The sequence below is a fragment of the Elephantulus edwardii genome, unplaced genomic scaffold, assembly GCF_000299155.1.
Source record: "Elephantulus edwardii isolate Elephantulus edwardi_28Jun2011 unplaced genomic scaffold, EleEdw1.0 scaffold00010, whole genome shotgun sequence".
Taxonomy (NCBI): Eukaryota; Metazoa; Chordata; class Mammalia; order Macroscelidea; family Macroscelididae; genus Elephantulus; species Elephantulus edwardii.
In genome coordinates this window covers 30,120,047-30,144,950 of record NW_006399760.1, presented here as the reverse complement: position 1 = coordinate 30,144,950, position 24,904 = coordinate 30,120,047, and positions in this window count along the sequence as shown.

Genomic DNA, 24,904 nt, shown 5'->3' with positions numbered 1-24,904 from the left:
GGTCTGTTGTTCATAGGATCATTGTTAAGTCAGACTTGAAGGCTTCTAACAACAACAGTTGAAGTGGGGGATGAGATGAAGGACTTGAGCCTGTCTGCTTGCCTTCCCTGTGACACCACCTGTGGGGAAACCGCAGAGGTTTTTCTGAGGTGCCTACAGCTCTGCAAGTTGCATTAAGAAAATTACTGTACAAACAACATATTGTAGGTGTGTTCTTAAATGCTTTGCTGAAGTCAAGTTTCATTATGCTCTAACTTTTGTTGATTTATCCATACAATGTCATGATGCTGAACAGATTTCACTAGTTTCAGGACTAAGCCAGATGAAGAAGAAAAGTCTGATAATTTGCTTCCAAAACTCATGTACACACAGAAAGACACCGTAAGCTTCTCATAATTTGTCCTTGATATGTTCATGCTAGTTCTAAGTGAGTGTTTACTTTTATCCTAACTTTCTAAAATGTTTGCAGTCCTTCTAGAGCATATTAAGGAAGAGTGTCAGACTTGTTGTGGTACAGTTTCCAGAGTCTACATTTTCTGCATTTTTAAAAATAACATCTCCAGTCGCTGACACTTCTTCTGTTCTCCACCTGGAACACCTGTAAGTTCTTTGTGAATTCCACTGTATAATTAATTTATCCAGGGCTGTGGTTCTCAAAGATGACTACCCATTAGAATCCCCTGGGGAGGTTTTTAAAAATGCCACTGCCTGGGTCCTCACCTCAGACCAATTAAATCAGAATCTCTGCAAGTGGTCTTTGGTATTTTTAAAAGCGCCTCCAGTGATTCTAATATGCAGCCAGGGTTGAGAGCCAGTGATCTAGGCTTGGCTTCTTAAATTCATTTTAAACACATATTCCTTTACCTCCCATTCACTTTCCTTGAGCTCCAATCTCCCTCTTCTCCATGTTATCACTGATGATTTTTTTCTTCATAATTTAAAAAAAAATTCCAAACAATTTAACTTGACATTTTACTTCCTTTTTCATCATTTGTTATCTTAAGTCTAAATCATAATCTAGGCTTTCTTTGTCCTTTAGTTTTAAACATAGTTTTTGTGTTTGTTTGTTTGTTTGTTTTAGTACAACAGCTTGAAAAGTTAAAGTTAAATAAGAACTTTAGGGCAGTGAATTTATGTTAATGAGAGAGGAATGACTCAGAAAAGGAGCACAAGAATGGTTGTACAACTTAAAGACCATCAACATCATCAAATTTATAGGTATACAAATTCTTGCATTGATGTCTGTTGTGCTAAGTGTATTCTCCACAACAACAAAATTAAAAAAAAATTTCTGTGAGTTATTTGTGTCTTTTTCAAAGCCTGCTAATTGAATAATTCAATATATTTTAAAATATGTTATGGCTTTATTCTTTTTTTCCTTTTACTTTGTTCAGAACCTCTTTTCTATGCATCTACCAATGAATTACAGATTACATAGCTAGAATTTTTTTTTGCTATATTCTACTAATTTCCGGAAGTTTTCAAAAGACAACTGTCAGAGAAGACAAAAAAAAATATTATAACAAGATATGCAGAGCTGGAGCTAGAGAATAAAAAAGGAAGAATGCATTCAGTATTTCTCAGCCCTGGAGGAGCTGAAACACAAATCCAAGCCTTGAGTTACAGTATGGAGAGATGCTATGGGAAAAAATTTGAATGATCCAGGAAACAACAAAAGAAGACAAGAGGAATATACCCCCCCAAAAAATTGGTTGACACTGAAATATTTTGGGAAAAACTAAATGATCAAAAGCTGTAGTAATGAAAGAAGAATTTCAAGTACAAGATGTATCTCCTTTTGTCATAAATCTAAGTTTTCTTCTGATTTGCCACTGATATTAATATTCATTTCATCACTACTACTTCCAAATATATGAATGAATTTTGTCTTTCAAAATTTCTAGGGACCACAGCTAGTATTCTCTTTTGTATGAAATACTAATATTCTGCAATTTATAAAGTTCATTAATTTATATGATTCTTTTTGTTCTTGTCTAATTCCTGTTCATTGGAAGCAGAGTGGCATCCACTTCCTAAACAACATGCCTCTGGAAACTCTATAAACTTTGGGAAACAATAATTATAGAAAGGCTTCAAGGGTCACTATGCGTCATGCTCGACATGGTGGCAAGAAAAATGCCTGTTCTACTTTCCCCTAGAATTTCATTTTTAATCATTTTGTTCTATTTAATTATATAAATACTTTCAAAAAAGACTATAAATTTGGGGAAAAAATAGGCTCATCGAGGGTCTTCCTCTCCTGCGCCATCCCTCCACTCTCCCAAACATGATGTCTCTCTCCAAGGACCAGTCCCTCCTTGTAACATGCCCAAAGTATGTCAGACGAAGCTTCAGAATCCTTGACTCCAAGGAACATTCTGGCTTCACCCTCTCCAGGACAAACCTGTGTGTTCGCCTAGCAGTCCATGGTATATTCAACACTCTTCTCCAGAACCACAACTCAAAGGCATCAATTCTCTTTCTATCATCCCTATTCACTGTCCAACTCTCCTATGCATAGCACATAATTACAAAGACTATGGCTTGGATCAGGCAGACCTTAGTCTCCAGCGTGACGTTGTTGCACTTCAGTACTCTTGAGAGGTCCCTCACAGCTGACTTCCCCAATGCAATTTGTCTCCTGATTTCCTGGCTGCTGTTACCAAGAGTGTTGACTGTGGAGCCAAGCAAACTAAAACTGTTAACTATCTCAATCTCTTCACCATCCATACTGATGCTGCCAATTTGCCCCGTGGTGAGAATCTTTGTTTTCTTGATATTGAGCTTCAATCCATATTGAAGACTGCAGTCCTTGACCTTCTGCAGCAAGCGCTTCAGGTCCTCCTCAGTTTCAGGGTTGTGTCATCTGCATAACGCAGGTTGTTGACTATTCTTCCACCAATCCTGATGCCACATTCCTCCGCGTACAGCCCAGTGTCTTGGATGATCTGTTCTGCATACAGATTGAAAAGGTATGGAGACAAAATGCATCCCTGATGGACCCCTTTCTTGATTTTGAACCATGCAGTGTCTCCCTGCTCTGTTCTGATGACTGCCTCTTGGTCCAAGTATAGTTTTTGTATTAGCATGATCAAATGTTCTGGGATTCCCATTCTTCTCAGAGTCAGTCACAGCTTGTTGTGATCCACACAGTCAAAAGCCTTTGCATAGTCAATGAAGCACAGATAGACATTCTTCTGGTATTCTTTCCTTTCTGCCAAGATCCATCTTACATTACCTATAATATCCCTAGTACCGTGGCCTTTTCTAAATCCAGCCTGCACATCTGGCAGTTCCCTGTTGACATACTGTTCCAAACACTTTTGGATAATTTTCAGCAGAATTTTGCTTGCATGTGATATCAATGATATTGTTTGATAATTTCCACACTCTGTTGGGTCACCTTTCTTTGGAATGGGGACAAGTATCAATCTCTTCCAGTCAGTGGGCCAGCTGGCTGGCCTCCAGATTTCCTGGCACAACTTAGTGAGCACATCCAGGGCAGCGTCTGTTTATTGAAATAAATCAGTTGGTATGAAGTCAACTCCTGGGGCCTTGTTTTTTGCCAATTCCTTCATAGTAACTTGAACTTCCTCCCTTCATCACCATTGGTTCTTGCTCATATATTATTTCATGAAATTCCTCTGTGTCAGCCAATTCCTTCTGATACAGAGACTCCGTGTACTCCTTCCATCTTCTTTTTATACATCCTGGATCATTCAACATTCTACCCAAACTATCTTTAAATATTGCCACCTGTGGCTTGAATTTGTTTTTCAACTCCTTCAGCTTAAGAAACGCTGAGCGAGTCCGGCCCTTTTGATTTTCTGACTCCAGCTCTCCGCACATTTTATTATAGTATCTTGCTTTGTCCTACCGAGCTGCCTTTTGAAATTTTCTATTCATCTCTATGATTTCTTGATTTCTTCCTTTAGCTTTGGCTTCTCGGCACTCTAATGCAATACTCAGAATTAAAAGTAAAGTTAAATCATAAAATTCTTTGCAGTTTCTGCTGAGACCTAGCCAAAGTAGCTATTAGAGCTCAGCCTGAGCCTATGTAAGATAAAAAATAAAAAAGAGGGGGAAAGGCCTATCTAATCAAAACCAGACATTCGTTTGGCCTTATAAAGAAGGCTCCAGAATCTTATAAGACTGATATGCACAGAATTACCCCAATGTAACTAATTAGTATCCAAATAGGACAAGAGACAGCACACAATCAGTAATATCATTAACAATGGACTCAACTGGGAACCTCCAATAGCATTATTTTATCATTGTATCAGCCCAACCATCACTTACCTACATTGCAGAAAGCCTGCACCATGAAGAAGTTGTTGTTGTTCTTGTTGTTATTAGGTGCTATCAGGTCAAATAAGACTCACAGACACCATATGAATTAAAGATCTGAATCCTATTCTATCTTGGGCAATCCTCATACTTTCTGACACATAAGAGCCCATTGTGATAGTCATCCAGTCAAACCACCTGGTTGAGGGTCTTCCTCTCCTTCACTGACCCTTCATCCTTTCCAGCATCATGTCATCCAAGGAGTAGCACCTCTTAGCAATATGTCCAAAGTATATGAGGCAAAGTTTTGCTATCATTCTTGCTTCCAAAGAGCACTCTGGCTGCACTCTGTCCAATACATATCTGTTCATTCTCTTGGCCACGCATGGGATGTTCAATGCTCTTCTCCAATACCACAGCTCAAAGGCATCAATTCTTTTTCTGTCTTCCATATTCATTGTCAAACTCTCAGATACAAAGTAAGTAATTGGAAAGACCATGGCTTGAATCAGATGTACCTTAGTCTTCAAACTGACATCATTACTCCCTAATAATTTGGAGAGGACTCTAACTGCAGATTTTCCCAATGCAATGCATCTCCTTATTTCCTGACAGATGATACCAAAGGTGTTGATTGTGAATCCAAGCAAGATTAAGTTGTTGCAAGTTTCAATCGCCTCTCCATATATCAAAATACTGCCTATCAGACCAGTGGTAAGTATCTTTTTCTTGACATTGAGAACCAATCCATACCAGAATCTGCATTCCTTGAAACATAAGTAGCTTGAATGTTGAAAAACTGGAAATTTTTAAAGATTAAATGGAACACATGAACATCAACATACTAGGCATTAGTGAGATGAGATAGACCAGCTTTAGCTGCTTTGAATCAGACAATCATAAAATATACTATGCTAGGAATGAAAAACAGAAGAATGATGTTGCACTCATAGTAAAAAAGTCAATGTTAAAAAAAAAGGTCAATGTTCTATCCTGAAATATAATGTTGAGTGATAAGATAATCACAAGATAAGATACCAATATGCATACAAGGAAGAGTAGTTAACAGGATTATTATTCAAATACATGCTCCTACATCTGGAACCAAAGAGGAAGAATTTGAGAATCTTTACCAAATTTTGCAGTCTGAAGTTGACCAAGCAAGTAGTCAACATGCACTAATGATAACTGGTGATGGGAATGCAAAAGAGGGAAACAGTGAAGAAGGAATATTAGTTGGAAAATATGAGCTTCAGGAAAGAAATGAGGCTGGAAATAGGATTATTGGATTTTTATATTTATAATGATTTATTACCTTCAAATACCTTTTTTATAAAAGACATAAACAATAACTTCTCACATGGATCTCACCTGATGGGCTGCATAAGAATCAGATTGACCACATTTGCGAACGAAATCATTGGAAAAGCTCACTATTGGCAGTCAAAACTAGGCCAGGGGTGGACTGTGGGCCAGACCATCAATTATTCATATGCAAGTTCAAATTGAGGCTGAAGAAAATGAAAATAAGTCTGTAGGAACTAAGATATGATTTTGAATGTATTCCATCTGAATTTCAAGATCATTTTAAGAATAGATTTGAGGCATTGAATACCAATGGTCCAATACCAGATGAGTTGTGGGATGATATCAAGGATATCATCCATGAAGTAAGCAAAAGGTCATTATAAAAACAGAGGAGAAAGAAAAAAATTGAAATGGATGTCACTCTAAAGATTGCTCTGGCTTGTAGAGAAGCCAAAACAGAAGGAAAACATGCCAAAGAGCTGAATAGATTTCAAAGGGCAACTTGAGAGGACAAAGAAAAGTATTATAGTGGAATGTGCAGAGAGCTGGAATTGTAGAACATTGAGAATAAGCACTTAGCCTGTTATAGCCTGTCATCCTCTCCACCCCTTTCCTTTCTGTGGAGAGTAACCCGTTCTTCTCTCTGAAATGTACTTTTGTTAATAAACTGGTTTTAGTTCCACCTGTCTATTCACCTTCTTTCTAGCCAAGTCATACTTGCCTGATCTTAGTCACCTTTGACGTTTATGGGGCTTTAGCCACTGTAATCAAGCAGGCAAGAAGCTGGGCTGCAATCCTAAAGGCATGTGGTTCAAGGTCACCAGCTGCTCCATAGGAGAAGTATGGACAATCTCCTCCTGAACAATTAACCACCTCTGAAATCCTGCCAGAAGGTCAGCTCTGGGCCTATTCCAGTTTTATGATGCGCAACACATTAAATTGCTGCAAGAAGCTCTGCTGGACTAGTAATAAGAAGTTGCACTACAATCTTGAAAGCATGTGGCTCAAAACCACCACCTGCTCCATGGGAGAAGGATGAGCAAACCTCTCCCATGGGATTAACTAACTCTGAAACTGCTTAAAGGGTCAATTATGGGTCATTTCTCACACAGCAAAAGTGAAAATTGCTGTTCTCCAATGATGCCTCCTTGGTGCTGACATTTCTGTAGTCTCCATCCAGTTCAATTCCTGACAGGGCAAGAAGGACTGAAGCCAGGGTACTCATTGCATGGTAACATCATCTAATCAATTCTGATTCATAGCAACCCTACAGCAACTCACAGAAGTTCACAGCAATCCATAGCAACTAAAAGATCAAAATAGTGATAGATGCTGAGGGTCACAATTGTTAACCTCACAATTGTTGCTGCATTTAAAATGTATCAGTCTATCTCTTGAGAGCCTTACTTTTTTTTTTCTCTGACCCCTATTAAGCAACTATGATGTCCTTCTCTAAAGACAGAATGCTCCTGTTCCTCCTTGTCCAAGGCATACAAAATGAAGTCTCACTATCCTTACTTCTAATAAATATTCTGGCTGTCCTTCTTCCAAGATAGATTTGTTCATTCTTCGGACAGTTCATGTTGTTTTTGTTGGTATGTGCTGTCAAGTCACCTGCGACTCATAGTGATCATATGCCCAATAGCTTTGAATCCTTCCCTCTCCTGAACAAGTCACACTGCCTCTGACATGCCTGTCTTCATTGTTGCAGTCACTGTGTCAATTCATCTCATCCAAGGTCTTCCTCTCCTGTGTCATCCCCCCACCCTTTCAAGCATGGTATCCTTCTCCAAGGACTACTCTCAAGGCAACATGTCCAAAGTATGTGAGACAGAGCTTCTCTGAATGGTGATCATACAGTAGTAAAATTCTGACTTTCCGTGCAGGAGACTCATTTTCAAACCATGGCCAATGCACCTCAAGGGGACCACGTGTCTGGCAGTAGAGAATTACAAGTTGTTATGGCATATGACACTGAATAACCAAAAACAAGCAGGCATTCCACACACTCTGATGATAATTACCAACCGGCACAAAGAGATATAGCATTTTCTCCTTTTTGAAATGAATTTGTTTTCTCTTTGTTTCCTCTGAAGGTCTAAACTTTCTCTAAGAAAAATGCTCTAATTTGATGTTTTAAAATGGTACCCACATTTTCTTTACATTTCCATTTGTCAACTTTGAGACTTCAATTTCAACACACTTTTAAGTTTTCAAAATCATTTTCTACTGACTTTTTTCTAATTGTCCTAGAATCCTAAAAATCAGAAAGTGTAGAACAATGCCCTTGGAGCTCCAGACAACAATTGTTCTAGAAAACTATGGAGTCACCTGTGTGAAGCACAGACTCAAAACAATACCTTGAACATATTTGATCTTAACCAATATTAGATCTATTGTTCATTAAGTAAAGGAGGATACAAACTCTGTGTGTGTGTGTGTGTGTGTGTGTGTGTGTGTGTGTGTGTGATACCAAGATATTCTATTTCCCTAAGGAGACACATTGCCCTGGGAAAATCTGCAGTTAGGGAATCTCTCTGAGAGCTGGAAAATGAATAAGGATGAGAGAAAAAGAATTGATGTCTTTGAGCTGTGGTGTTGGAGAAGAACACTGATCATCCCATGTATGGCCAAGAGAATGAACAGATAGGTCTTGGAGAGGCTGCAGCAGGAGTGCTCTTTGGGGGCAAAAATGTTGAGGCTTTGCCTCACATAGGAGGTGATATTTCTTGGAGAAGGTCATGATGCTGGAAATGGTAGAGGGCCGGCCAATGAGACAAAGGCCCTCAACCAGGTGAATTGATAGGGTGACTGCTACAATGGGTTCTTGTATGTTAGGAAGTGTGAGTCTGGTGCAGGATATAACAGGGTTCAGATCTTTTGTTCATAGTGTCACTATGAGTTGTACTCAACTTGATAGCACCTAACAACAATAACAACTTCCTTTCTTGATGATCTTGTTTCTGACTAGTTTCTCTATCATTAGGGACTTAGATGTCTAGTTTTTTGAGGCTTGATGTCTCCACCTTTAAAATGGGAACAATATTAGTCATTTTAACCTACACCAGAAAGTTATGTAGGGGAGGGTGGGGGGAAGCTTGAAAGTTATTGTCAGACCTTTGGAAGAAAGATGCTTTGTTACATAACAAGCGACATTATTCTGATATTTAGTACATTACTACAATTTTCATCAGCATCTTAAAAGACTAGCTTATTTATGTACACAATTAGTGAAACGGGATGTGGGGAATGGCGGGCAGTGGTAAAACACAGGCCATTTCCCTGAGTGAGAAAAAGGCCCATAATTCATGGAGACGGACTGAGATGTGAAGGTCACTCACTTATTCACAGGAATAAATTATATTATACCATCAAGTAAGTTTCTTCAGCCAGTCATAAAGAAGAATACAGCTAAGTAATTTACTCAGAAATGATGGTTATAAACCACTCAGACGCTTACAAATCAAATTACATCACACAAACCACCTAGTCATGCTCTCAGGGTTACCAAAATGGGGGTGGGGAGAAGACACTCAACCATTTTACCGGCCTCTCAATACCATACCTGCTCATGGCTATTGATCAACACAGAGGAGTTACGTTACTCTTCAGGCTAAACCCACTTCGTTTTTTCCCCTTCTTCAATATCGGGAATTATACCTTTAAAGATGAGTATACAGACAAGTATGAGGAAGACCTGTGTGCAAGCCTTGTGTATGAACACTGAGAATTAATGCTCTGTTTGCCACAGTCTCTTTGCTGAACTAACCAGAGGAGTAAAGGAATGAATTTTGACTTGGAAATCCAAGGGAAATGAATTCTAACAAAACCAACCAACAAATAGAAGCAAATAAGAGTCAACTTCTCACTTTAATCAGATGAAAATAATATTGTAGAGGAGTAAACATGTTAAAGAACAGCATCCTGACCAGGGGTGAATCAAGTGTTTCTCATCTATTTCCTTACTGTATTGTCCCTACTTTACAGATAAAGGTTCTGAAGCTCAGAGAGGTTATTTCATTTCCACACCCATGGTAACAGCAGTCAAAAAGGTAAAAGATCTATTGTGTTGGGAAATCTGCCATCAAGGATGTCTCCAAAGTTCTAAAAAGCAAGTATATCAGTTCAAAGAATAGGTTCACTTGATCCAAGCCATGATTTTTTCAATTATTTCCTATGCATCTGAAAGTTGTACAGGGAATAAGGAAGACAGAAGAAGAATCTGCACTTTGAATTGTAGTGTTAGAGAAGAATATTGAATATCCAAAATACTGACGAAAGCACAAACAAGTCTACCTCGGAGGAAGTGTAATCAGGGTGCTCCTTTGAGGCAAATATGGTCAAACTTAACCTCAAACTACTTTTCGCACATTCTTAGGAAGAGCCAGTACTTGGAAAAAAGAGTGCAGGTGGAGGGTCTGGGAAAGAGATCTTCAACAAGATGGAATGATAGAGTTGCCATAACAATGCATATTAGAGATAATGGAGATGGTGCAGAATATGGCAAAATTCAGATCTGTTGTTCACAGGATTGCTATGAGTCGTAGTTGACTCGATGGCATCTAGCCATCAGCTCACACAACTCATCACGTGGCAGTGAGGATTTAGTCCATGTTTGTTCGTCTTGAATGTTCGTATTTTTTTAAACAATCTCTTAAAATCCAGCACAAAGTCCAAAATGACAAGTGTGTGTGTGTGTGTGTGTGTGTGTGTGTGTAAATTTTAAAAAATATTTTAGTGCAAGGTCTGATTATCAGTGGCTCTAGAGTCAGCAGAAAGAGGATCATGATGGATTGCAAATACTAAGGATCAGGGTTTAGGGAGTAAGGGCTTCTTGTAAGTTATTTGCCAACACGATTACCAACTTCCTGATGTTATAGATATGGAAATTGAGGACTAAAAAGATGAATTGGGATCTTGACCCAAGACACCACAGATCAAGCAGCAAAGAAGAAATTAAAACCCTGGTCTACTGTCAGAGTTTAGCCCTTTTTCCATGCTCCCACGTTGCTGGGAATACAAATGATGAAATCTATTGCACACTTCTGGCATTGCCAATGTGCCTGGGTACTTACTTCTACCAGCTATCCAAGATTTTGAGTACGTTGCCTTTCATCAAAAAAAATAAGGCAGTTTCTTTATACCTTGCACTAGCGCTTCTAAGCTTGATCCCAGTTTGTCTCTTATGTTATGGTTTTGGGCTTTCTTCCCAAGTCTCTGATATACCTTGAGTTGATTTTTTTTTATTAAATTATATTAGTATTAATGAACATTTACAGGGATTTTGGGTTCTCATTCCTTCATTGCTCTACCATTCTCTCTACCCTCTTCCCCAGTTTGTTCTTCTTCCCCCGCCCTCCGAATGTCTGTTTTAATTGTCCAATTGCCACAGTGCTTGTCAAAGTCAGTTCTGATTAATCTCCTTTGTCAGTGTGTCCTTTGCCATTCCCTATCACTCCTCCCTGAGAGAGACTTCACCCTGATTCATAAGGGAAAGGGGATGGCGTATTCTCTTAGCTACTTCCTGCTGAAAAGGGACGCTGTGGGTTTCAGGGTGAAGATCTTCTCTCACTACTCTAAAGGGCCCCTTTGGCAGTAGGAAACACATAGACTATTATGGAGATTGATTTTGGAATTTAGATGCACTGTTATTAATTGTGCTTAGCCGTACATGTTCATATCCTTGAAGATGTATCATGGGGGTGTTGCAACCTAGAAGACACAAATTTAACTAACAAGTTATAAGTACATGAGTCAAAAGTTATGGAAAAGTAAAAGAAAAGATTCTTTCATTGTTTTACAAACCCTCCCCCAGGTCCCCTCCACCATGTAGCCATCGCTCTAGACTCCTGTGATGACAGAAATACCTAGTCACATATCTCTTTTAAACAGTTTTCTCCCTCCTCTGTTTCAGTGCAGTATACATTATTGAACCCATCTTACTCAGTCTCTCCCCAACCCCGAGGTTAGTCCCATTCTACAACAGTGGCATCATGCAATATTTGTCCTTTTGTGACTGGGATATTTCACTCAGCATAATGTTCTCCAGAGTAAACCATTTTGAATAATATTGGATGAGTTCCTTGTTTTTCAATGCAGCATAGTATTCCATTGTGCGAATATACCACAGCTTCTCTAGCCATTCATTTGTTGATGGGCACTTAGGTTGTTTCCAACTCCTTGCTATTGTGAACAAAGCTGCAATAAACATGGGTGCGCATATATCTGCTTGGATGTCAGCTATGGTCTCTTCAGGGTATATTCCCAGTAGTGGAATTGCTGGGTCAAATGGTATCTCTATTTGCAACTTTTTGAGAAAGCGCCATACTGCTTTCCACAGGGGTTGCACCATTTTACACTCCCACCAACAGTGAATCAGGGTTCCAGTTTCTCCACAACCTCACCAGCATTTGTTGCTTGCTGTTCTGTTGAATTTTGCTATTTTGACTGGGGTGAGATGATATCTTAAAGTTGTTTTAATTGAGTTGATTTTTGAGTGTGGTGTGAGATGTGGATCCTGTTTCAGCTTTCTGCAGGTGGAAGTCCACTTTTGCCAGCAACATTTGTTGAAGAGATTATCATTTCCCCATTTGATAGCTTTGATGTCCTTGTCAAATATCAGTTGACATAGATAGTTGGGTCTATTTCTGGGTTCTCAATTCTGTTCCATTGGTCTATGTGCCTGTCATTGTACCAGAACCATGCTGTTTTGATTACCATTCTGTGTAGTAGGTTTTGATGTCAGGGAGTGTTATGCCTTCAACCTCATTTTTGTTTTTCAGAAGTGTTTTGCTTATTTGAGTCTTTTGTCTCTCCAAATAAATTTTATAATTTCCCTTTCAAACTCCTTGAGAAATGAATTTGGTTTCTGGATTGGGATTGTATTGAAGAGTGCCAAATACAACCAGAAATGGACAATGTAAAAAGAAAAAAAAACTGATGCATGGGATCTTCTAAAGATTAAATCCCTATGCACATCAAAAACTTTTTGCAGCAGGGTGAAAAGAAAACCTACAGACTGGGAACAAACATTTGGTATTACCATCTGAGACAAGAGTCTTATAACAAAGGTTTACAGAATACTCCTAGGACTCCACAAGAAAAAGACTGATAACCCAATTACTAAATGAGAAAAAGACATGGAAACTATTTTCACAGAGGAAGATATTTAAATGGCAAACAGATAAATGAAGAAATGCTCCAAAACATCAGCACTAAAAGAGATGCAAATCAAAACCACAATGAGGTACCACCTCACTCCAGTAACAGTGGCAAAGTTTGACAGTGCAGCAAGTAGTAGATGTTAGAGAGGATGTGGCAAGAAAGGAACTCTTATACATTGTTGGTGGGATTGTAAAATGGTGCAACCATTCTAGTAGATAGTTTGGCGCTTTCTCAATAAGCTGAACATAGAAATTCCATATGACCCAGCTATTCTACTACTTGGAATATACCCTGAGCATATGAGAACTGAGGCACAAACAGATTTGTACACTAGTGTTCATAGTAGCATTACTCACCATCGCAAGAACGTGGAAACAGCCTAAATGTCCAACCACAAACGAATGGATTGAGAAATTATGCTACATTCACACAATGGAATACTATGCAGCATGCAGGAGCAATAACTTTGTAAATGATTACCTAACTTGGGAGGGACTGGAGAGCATTATGCTGAGTGAACTAACTCAGTCTCACAAGGATAAATATTGTATAAGACTGTTATTGTTGAATGAGTTTAAGGATCCAAGAGGGGTAGGAGAGGGATGTGGGATAGGGATGTGGGATGCACAGGGGGACAAGGAGATTAATCATTGGGTTGTACAATTGATGGGGTGGAGTTGTGAGGAAAATTGAAAGAATTTGTTCAAATTTGTATTTGAGTATTGTAAATAAATTAGTAGGAAACAAATAAGGACATTTTACAGCACTTCTATTGTTCTAACAAATCTTGTTCATAATTATGCAAATACATATTTCCTTATGAAAGAAAAACTAAAACAACATGATGGCACAAAAAGTAAACAGTTACTCTTCTCTTAACTCCCATATCTCTCTCATCTTTAATATTAATAAGCCAAAACATTGTTGATGATACCTTCTCATAGCAACCCTCTGTTGGGTTTCCAAGACTGTAAATCTTTACAGGAGATTGCCTTCTTTCTCCCTTGGTGTGGCTGGTGGATTTGAACCTCCAACCATTAGGTTACTAGAGAGCCAGTTATGCACTATATCACCAGAACTCCTTTCTTTAATAATAACCACCAGTAATACTTTGGATTTCATTCATCACCCTGCAGCTAGCATAATTATTTTCAGGATAATTTATGGTATTTTTCAACAATAAGAGCTCTTTGTTCTTTTGATGTATTTAACAATTTGCAATTTTCAACTGAATTCATCTGCACATTGCAAACTAAATGTTCAAATTTATAAACAAATCAAGACTTGAAAAAAGTATGCAATATTGTTTCAGGCTTCAGAATCTTCTCTTTTCAAGAATATTTCAAGGCAATTTATTTTAAGAGGAACACTAATTTGGACAACTGACTCTAGGTAGCTTGAGTTGAAATAGATTATGTTTTCTAAACATTAAAAATTATTATTAATCCTCAATAATTATACATTTATATTATAACACTTTATATAATGGTATGAATTTTAATTTACCTTATATTTTAGAAGTTGTGTCCATTGTCCAAAACAGCTATGAAGGAAATAATGTTTTTTTGGTGCTGTTATCATTATGTACCTGTATACTGCTGGGTCAGAATCGACCCATAGCTGACCCTCTAGCAGATTTTCAGAGGCAGATAATCACACAGGAGATTGCCCATCCCTCTCCCACAATGCAACTAGTAACCTTGGACCATATTGCTTTCTGATTGCAGTGCACTTCTTCCCACTAGGCCATCAGAGTTCATTTATGTATATACATATATAGAAGAGTTATGGTGGCCTAGTGGTAAGAGTTATAAATTCTGAATGATCAGTATAAATGAGTATAATTCATATACTTAGTATAATTAATTGCAACTTAATTCATATGTTGTCTTTGTTGTTTTTATGTGCTGTCAAGTCATCTGTGACTCAGAGTGACCCTATGTACAACTCTGAATTCTGCTCTATCCTGAGCCAACCTTATTGTCTCTGATACACCTATCCCCATTACCCCAGTCACTGAGTCAATCAGTATAAATTCTAATTATAGCATTCTTCCATTGAGTTTCCAAAGTTATAAATCATTATGGAAGGAAACTAGCCCTCTTTCTTTGAGAGTGGTGAATTTGAACCACCCACACTGCAAGTAGTGGTACATGTAACATATTATTATATCATATATATGAATATATGCACACATTCTTGTTTAAACAAGATACATACATTTGTGTATAAGAAAACATTTTCTAGCTCAGGTCCCAGTAAATCCAGCTTTCAGAATTGTTCAGTGTCTTCCCATTTGATCCCCAAAATTGGCAATGCTGTGATTGATAAGTTGAGCTAGACGGTCATTCTAAAACATGTAACAGGAAACCAGAAACTAGTAAATACCAGCAGGAAAACCTATATTTTAAAAAAAGAAAATTATTGCATCCTGCTGAAATTACCAACAGTAGAAAACAAATCCTCCCAAACACCAAATCTATAATGCATTATTCTCTAACATCCCTAAGACAGTTTTAGATCACCTGTTGACTCTAAGCTTCATGATAGGAAATTTCTTTTGCTTTGTTATGTTGCTGTTATGTGCTGTTGATTGACTACCTGTCATGGAAACCCTTTGAACAACAGATCTGAACCCTGCCCTATCCTATATTATCCATATGATCTCTTATGCGCATTGCTGTAGTCACTCTGTCAATCTGTTGTTAAAGGTCTTCCTCTCTTTTCATGACCAAACAATTTTTTGAGCATGATGTTTTTTAAACCTTCTGACAACATTCTTTGTTAAGAGATGCATGAAATATATTTCCAAAGTCAGATATTTATTAATACTAGGAGAAGTTACTACAAACAAGAAACTATCCTTTAGCACAGATTGTCAGTTTGTTCAAGTATCTCTAAATAATCTGTCTAATTACGAGCACCCTTGAATATTTTGACCCACAATACTTTACTCATATGAGTAAATAGTTGCAAAACTGTCATTTCTGAAACCTTGTAAGTGCTAGTATTTTGAAAATAAAACCTTACCTCTCTTTTTAAAATACTCTCAATTAAATACAAACATCATAACAGTTTGAGGTCTATGATAACACATTTTTAAAAAATAAGCTATTTTAACAGTTGGAAATTTTATGTTACTGTCCTAAGAAAAGAAAATCTTATGCTTAAAAGTCTGGTTGATCACTCTACCATAAATCTCGGCAACAATATGTTTATAAATTTTGTTCTTTAAAATTCTTTAAGACTATAATGTTTGGATTAAAGCAACAATTTTTGTAAACTATATAATGCAAAGTTAAATATTTCTGCTTTGTATTATGTTTATTGTTAATATATGGTTGAGAAAAATAAAATATAGGTTATAAATTTTGAAAAATAGTAATTTTAAGAAGTAAAATGTTATCATAAATATACCTCTTAATAAGATGATGTGAATAACTCATTATGCCTTGGTTAAAGGAATTATCTAAATGTCCTTGTTTGAAATCAGAGGGTTTATACTTACAGCAGTGAAGACAAGCTTTTTTTGGGGGGTGGTGAGAGAAGGGGATAATGAAGATGCAAACCAGACCATTGATATCTTTTTTAGGCAACTTTGGGAAAGAGAGCATATGAAATTGTGGTATTAAAGGTTTATTGTTAAAAATGGCTTCCTTATCCATTAACTTGACTTTTCCATATGGATAGGTGGTAATATAAGGCACAATAGCCTATTTATAAGACAGTTAACTAAACTTGTTATTAAATTGAGAGGATACAGCAGCAGAATTTGAGAACTTCACCACCAGCAAAGAAGAAGCAAGAGAATGCAACACATTCTTCTGGGCCAAAAATTCTTGTGTCAGTCAGACCAGGGTCTATGGGAACAGCAGTTATAACCCCTATAGCAGGAATCAGAGCTTTGAAGGAGGAGTGGCATCCACTTCCATAATAACTTGCCTCTGGAAACCCTATGAACCTGGAGAGAGGATGAAAGGCACCCAAATGTCGAGGACTCTCCTTCATAGGGTCGCTATGAGTCGCCTCGACTCCACAGCACTTAACAACAATAATATCAACACAGAGAGAGATCAGCTGGCTCAGTGGACAGAAAGCTATGCTACTAAGCCACAGGTGGGTGACTTTTAATCCGCTGCCCTCGGGCCTGTCTTTCATTGTTAAGACATTCCTCTAGATCGTTATAGCCCTGGTGTACAAGTTGCCATACTTGTGCCATCACTTGTGGTTGCTGTGAGGCTGAACACTGTGACACTGATGTGTCAAATGCATTAATGGTTGGTTACCCAATGTGGACAGGGAGTGGGGTGGAGCTCCCCGATTAAAACAAGCTTGGAAGGAGGCGTGGCATCCACTTTCATAATAGCTTGCCTCCAGAAACCCTATGAACCTGGAGAGAGGATGAAAGGCACCCAAGCATAGAGGACTCTCCTTCAAAGGGTCACTATGAGTCGCCTGATGGCACTTAACAACAACAACAGCAGGAATCAGAGATTTGATGTGAGACAGAGTAAAGCTTGGGACCACTCCCCCATAGGGAGCCAGAGCCAAGAGCCTTTGCCCAACTATGTAAGATGACTTGGGAGAAGAGACTGAAGACTGAGGTGCCTCCAAGCACTTTTGAAGCTGTCCTGATGGAGTGATTTTATTGTGTTACTAAACTGAATTAAAGCCTTTGGGCTTCTCTAATATGGGTTTGTGTCTGGGGTTATTTCCAGGCTGGGAAGATAAGCAGAACCACCAGATTCTGCTGAGGTGTGTTTTCTCATTTGGGGTTGAGATTAGGGTGTGGCTGTTGTTTGCAATATGGTGTGAGCTGATTAGATTTGACCTTGTACTTAAAAAGGCTTTTGGCCCTCAGGCCTGCTTTTTGTGGCTCTCCCAAATTAAAAAAAAAAAAAAAAATTAAAAAAAAAAAGACACAGAAAAAAAACGCCCACTAAAAAAACCCGCTTTGCCTCCGGAAACTATGAACTTGGAGAAAAGATGAAATTTTTGTGTTCATGACTTTTGTTCATAGGGTTGTTATGGGTCATCTATGAGTCTACGTCACTTCACAACAACAGCAACAAACTGAATTATAGCCTTTTGGCTTTCCTAATATTGTTCTGTGTTCCTCAATATGGCCTGTGAGCTATCACCATGGATTTTGGATACAGAAAAGCAGCAAGACTGGTGCTGGGATGAGTAGGCAGAGGTGCAGGAGCTTGGGGGACGTGTCTGACCTCATAGCAATTGATTTTGTGTTGTTGATGTTGTTGACGGGGACAGTTCCCCTTTGCGGAGTTTATGGAGGTCAGATATAGTCATCCCCTCATGGACCTTGCTCTTTTTTACAGGAATATTAAAATGAAAACGAATTCCCTGAAGTGTTTATAGTCATGTATCCTAGAAAGTCTTTGTCTAGTCTGGTTTTAAAGTTCTTGATTATAAACAGTAAGTGTTCATTTCTTCCAAAAAGTGACCTCAACTGGGCAAAGATGACTCGAAAGTGATGGGTGCAGAACTTGTTCTCTTGAATGTGTGTTATCTATTTGAACTTCTTTGAATTTATCTTGTCCACACTAGTACTAAAATCCAAACCTTTTATGGTTCTGAAATAAACATTTTAGCAATTATTTCACCAACAATCTCATATTTTAAAATTCAACTTTATAGAAACCTGTATATTGGGGTGAGAGAGAAGCAGTAAGGGAAAAATTCTTTAGATAGTGGCAGTGTAAAATAAAAAAATCAGGTAGATGTTTCATATATTTAAAATGACTTATCCTCTCTAACTACTGTATGTACATCATACACTCACACACATATCCCTGTTATATCCTAAGCACAGTACAGTGCTAAGCAAAGTGAAAAAGTCAGAAAATAACAGGGCAGAGATTACAGCAAGGTTCCAGTGGGGGCAGGGGAAAAGCAGTTTCTACAGAATAATAGGTTTTAAATTGGAGGTCTTTACTTAAAACCTTCAAGAAATAAAAAGGGTCAAAAGAAAGAGATAAAATTGCACTGAGGTTATATTACTTAAAAAGACAATCTCGTTTCTCTTTCAAAAATTGCTGTATTTTTTGGAAGATGCTTTTGACAATCAATGTCATCACTTAAGAACCGTTGCTCAATAAAAGTGTTCCAGATTTTTGAGTTTTATGACACTTAAATGTTTCTGCTAGTTGGTAGAAAATTATGCAGGTTGATCAATTTTATTTAAGGAATGGAAAATTCAGAAGTGTTAATTAGGAAGTGAAACTAATTTTTAGTCTGTCATTTTAAAAAGTTTTGATATCAAAAATATATTTTCAAAACATTATTTTTAAAAAATATTAAAAGTAAAACTTTTGACTCCAGAATCCTGAAAGAATTTGGATGATGTCTTTAAACAGAATCTACTATCTCCAAGTGATAGAGAAACAAACCACTATATTATTAGGAAAAAAATCTCTGTATCATTTCCTTTTCATATTCATTAGTGACCTTCCTTTTACTATCAATATCTTAAACTAAAATCATTGCCTTAACTAAGGTTAAGACAATGCCAATCAGAAAGAAATAATGTGAGTTCATGTCTTAGGCATGGATGGATACATAGGTATTACATTTATGAACAAAATCTCAAGCTTAATCAATGTGTCCCATTCATACCTAGAATAAATATTTTAGCATTATTTGATAAATTAATAGATAAATGGAGCTTTGTTTCTTAAAACTGCTATTTCATTAATCCCACACTAGGTACATAGTAGTCTCTCAATTTTTCTTTAATTAATACATCTTATTCTACAGTCATTTGCCTATTAAACCTGTAATTTATTCACTAGTTTACTAGAGACATAGTTTTAAGTGTATTCATGTTTTAATATTTTGGTAATTGAAGACAAAAAGGAGTGAGCAGAAAGACAGTTAATTTATGATTTCTTTAACTCATGCTTCAACCTGTGTCAGGGTGCTTACTATTTTTGTTCCCTGGCAAGGAAAAAATAGATACAGTGAAAAATAAATATACCACCAGGCAATAGCCTGAGTGCAAGAAAAACATGAAGAGGACACAGGGAGAATGAAAAGCGGTGACATATGAAGCAGGGAGCTCTGGTGGTTAGTTTATGTTATTGTTTTTAGGTGATGTCAAAGTAAGTACGACTCATAGGGACTCTATGAACAGCTGACAAGAACTCTGCTCTATCCTATACCATCCTCATCTGATACACTAGAGCCCATTGCTGAAGCCACTGTGTCAACCCATCATGTTGGGGGTCTTCCTCTTCTTCAATCACCCTCCATCTTTCCAAGAATAATATTCCTTTCCAAGAAATAGCCTCATCTAGGTCCATGTCCAAAATATAAAAGATGAAGCTTTTGTCATCTTTACCTCCAAGGAGCATAGTAATTGCAATTTTTCTAAGGTGTATCTGTTTGTTCTTGTGGCAGTCCATGAGATAGTCAGCAGTCTTCTCCAGAACAATGACTCAAGGCATCAATTCTATCATCCTTAGTCACTGTCTAGCTTTCTAACATGTAGCAGATGACTGAGAAGACCATGCCCTGAATCAGACATGCTTTAGTCTTCAAACTGACATCATTGCTCAATAGAATTTTGGAGAGGTCCGTGACAGCAAGATATATAAAAGCTCATACCTCTTCGGTGATTCAAATTCACCAGTTGCTTATCACAGAGAAAAAGAGAAAGGTGGGCAAACTAATCCTCAGAAATCCAAAGGAGGATCAGCTATGAATTGGTTCCCTTTAGAACAGCAATGAGTGACAGATGGAGCAGAAAGAGAATGGCAAAGAATTTAACAATATTTTTTAGTTAATATGAAGTTAAGTGCAAATTGGTCTGTCCTCCCCACCCCTCAAGCTGTAGTTTACCAGAAAGGGGTTTTAATTAGAACTGAGACTCAAATGGGTATTTGTACAGCTAATTTTATAGCAGTATTATTTACAATAATAAGAAAATGGAAGCAGCCCAAATGCCCATCAAAAAGTGAATGGATTGAGAAATTATAGTACATTCATATAATGGAATACTAGATAGCACTAAGGAGCAATGATTTTATAAAATACTATATAAGTCAGGAAAGCCTCAGTCACATAAAGCCACTATTATGAAAATAGGAGAATAACTAAATAAGAAATGTATAAGTATTAAGAAGACAAAGGGGGCAGGAAAATGGAAATGGAGAGAAAAATCACTGGGATTGCAGGGTTACCGAACAGAAAGGGAATAAATTAATGTAAGAGGTTCAAAGGAAGTTTGAAAGGTGGAGTGATAACAGACATATAGCAATAGTAATAGTAATTAGCTATATAGAAATGTGTATGGTGGTTTGCATATTGATGCTTCTTTTTCTGCAATAGATGGATAAGCAGAAAGTACAATGCAAAAAAAATAGTGTATATGAATGATTGTATAAAACACAAAGTAAATGTACAAATAAGATGTATATGAATGATGGTAGGCAAACTAATTTTTAAAAAAAAGCAAACAAACTTTACAAAACATAGAAAGGAGTTTTAGTGGTAAGGACTTGCACTGTCGACCCAAATGCCTATAGCTCCAAGTCAACAGCTGTTCTGACAAGAAGATAGATAATCTCCTCTCATGTAATTTACAGCATCTGAAAAGCTACTGGAGGGTCAGCTATGTGTGGGTCGGTTCTGACACAGTGGCACACAACAACAGCAACACCCAGAGAAAAGATGGAGAAGGAAGTTTACTATGTGAGATCATAGTTTACACACAGCATCTCACTTCCTCCTCACAACAACCTTGAGAGATAGGTGGTATTCTTAGGCCCATCTCAGAAAAAGACAACAAAAGCATAGCAACTGGTGCCTAACTTAAATATACTGAGATGTTAAACCGATTTAGTTAGTAAGTATCCAGTGTGAGATTTTTAGACCCATCTTTTTTAAAAATCCAAAATTTTTAACCTTCTAACTTATAGAAAATACATTGGTAAAATGTAAATGCATATCTGAAGTCTAAATGCAAATTTAATTTGCTAACAATCACCATTTGAGTCAATTAAGGTATAACTTTGTGATTAAACCAATAGTTAAATGTGGGTGGTATCAATGGAAGGCATATATGGTGACAGTTTTCTATTCATTTTCCCTAATGAATATATTAAGTTAGGATCTTAGCTTTGAGTAATAAATATCATGTACGTGCAGGAGAAGGATAGACAATCTCCTCCCATGTAATTTACTGTCTCTGAAAACCCTCTGGAGGGTCATCTATGAATTGATTCTTACTTGATGGGACACAACAACAAGTGTGTAGGAAGTACCAAAATATGTGTTCATATATCTTTTCAAGTAAATGTATATCTGTCTATATATGCTCTTGATTTTGGTGAAAGGATACAACTCTGATTTGTTTGTCCTAATTTTAAACCATGTAGTGTTCCCTTAATCTGTTCCCACAAAAGCTACTTGGTCTAGACATAGGTTTCTTTTTCTTTTCTTTTTTTAAAAATTTTTTTATTTTAATAATTTTAATGAACATTTACAGAGATTTTGGATTTCCATTCATAGATTGCTGCACTTCTCTCCCCTCCCAGCCCTCCCCCCCCCTCAAGTTTGCTCCTCTCTTTGAAAAGTAAAAGAAAAACTCCCTCCCTGGTGCACAATCCCCACCCCCGCACCCCTCCCACCGCCCCAAGTACATTCCACTATGCAATCTTAATTGTGGAATCTTGTGATAATCATAATACCCTATCATACATGGCTTTTTCCCCCCGTTCTTCTCTGTGTTAGCCATAATTTGTTACGGTACAGACAACCAAATACATTTGTATAGTTAGCAAAGCACAAGCAGATATTCTTCTGGTGTTATTTGCTTTCAGCTTGTATCCACCTGACATCAGCAATGATGTCACTGGTGCCATGGCCTCTTCTAAATCCAGGTTGAACTTCTGGCAGTTCTCTGTCAATGTACTTATTATAGCCATTTTTTTTAATAATTGTCAGAAATATTTTGCCTTCGTGTGACATTAATGATTGGTTTGGTTGTTTTTGTGTGCCATAGAGTCATAAAAGATCCATAGCAACCCTATAAACGAAAGTCTTGAACATAAAAGTTTTGTATTTTCTCCAAGTTCATAGGGTTTCTGGAGGCAAGCTTTTTTTATTTAAGTGGATGCCACTCCTGCTTCCAAGACTATTTTATTCAGAAATCCACAAAAAGCAGTTCTGAGGACTCAAAAGCCTTTTTAACTATGATCTAAAACCAATTATATTGCTCAAAAACTTCCACATTCCGTTGGGCTAGCCTTCTTGGGAAGGAGAACAAATCCAGATCTCTTCCAGTTAGTCAGCCAGGTAGCTGTCCTCCAAATTTCCTAGCACAATATGGTGAGTACTCTGCATCTCAATATCAAGAACACAACAATTCTCATCACTGAACTGATAAGTGACATTCTATGTAGAGAAAATTTAAATTATCAACAATTTCATCTTACTTGGATCCATAATCAATACACTTGGTACCAGCAGACAGAAGATCAGGACATGTGTTGTAGTGGGAAAGTCTACAGTCAGTGACCTCTTGAAATTACTGAGGAGAAATGATGTTAGCTTGAAGGCTAATGTGTACTTGATTAAGACTCATTCTTTTCAATCACTTGCTATGCTAATGAAAGGTAAATAATAAGGATTGCAGAAGAAAAATTGATGCCTTTAACTGTGGTGTTGGAGAAGAGTATGAACATCCCATGGACCACCAAAAGAAAAAATAGATATAACAGACACTTGTTATGAATTCCACATGGTCATGGTGAATTTTTTTTTATATAATATTCTATTGGCCAGGATTTTATTTAGGAGTTTTGCATCTATGTTCATGAGAGACATTGATCCATAGTTTTCTATTTTGGTGGTGTCTTTACCTGACTTTGGTATCAAGGATATGTTTGCTTCATAGAATGAGTCTGGGAGAATTCCATCTTTTTCTATTTTCTGAAATACTTTATGTAGAATTATGAAAATTCTTCTCTGAATATTTTATAAAATCAAACTAGAAACACAAAAGACCTATTCAAAGAAAATTATAAAACATTACTAACAAGAAATAAAGAGACTTGTGAAAATGACAGTTCTACAAAAGGCAGTCTATAATATCAATGCCATCCCAATACAAATACCAATTTCATTATTTAACAAGATGGAAAAGGCAATTTCCAATTTCATCTGGAATGCAAAGAGACCCCAAATAAGCAAAACATTCCTGGAAAATACAAAAAAAAGTATAAGGCATCTCACTTCTTGATCTCAAATCTTACTACACAGCTGTGATGGTCAAGTAGTGTGGTACTGATATAATGACAGACACATAGATAAATGGAATAGAATTGAGAACCCAGAAATCAGCTTATCTCCCTATGGTCAACTGATTTTTGGCAAGGAAATGATATCAGTTAAGTGGTGAAATTACAGCCTTTTTAACAAATGGTCTTGGCAAAAATTGAAAAACTATCTGTAGAAAACTCAAGCAAGACCCACACCTCACACCATAAACAAAAACCAACTCAAAGTGGATCAAGGACCTAAGAGTAATAACAAGGACTATAAAAAGCTTGGGAGAACTCTAGAAACCTTAATCTACAACATGAACAGTCTCCCAAACATCCTGAAAAACTTGCAACTAGGAGAAAATAAAATACGTGAATGGGACTTTCTAAGAATCAAATCACTATGCCCATCAAAAAACCTTCTCTAACAGGGTAAAAAGGAAAGCCACAGACTGGGGGAAAAATATTTGGTAATGTCTGATAAGGGACCAATATGTAGAATTTATAGAATACTCAAGCACCTCAACAAGATAAAGGTATATAACCCAGTCATAAAATGGGCACAGGATATGAACAAACACTTCACCAAAAAAGACATTCAGATGAGAAACAAACACATGAAGAAAAGTTCAAAATCCCTAGCTCTAAGAGAGATTAAAATCAAAACAACTGTGAGATATCATCTTAGTCTAATAACAATAGCAAACTTCATTAGAGCAGCAAACAACAAATGCTGGTGAGGTTATGGAGAAACTGGAACCCTTATTGACTATTGGTGGAGTGTAAAATGGTGCATTCATTATGGTAGGCAGAATGATGCTTTCTCAAAAAGTTGAAAATAGATATACTGTTTGACT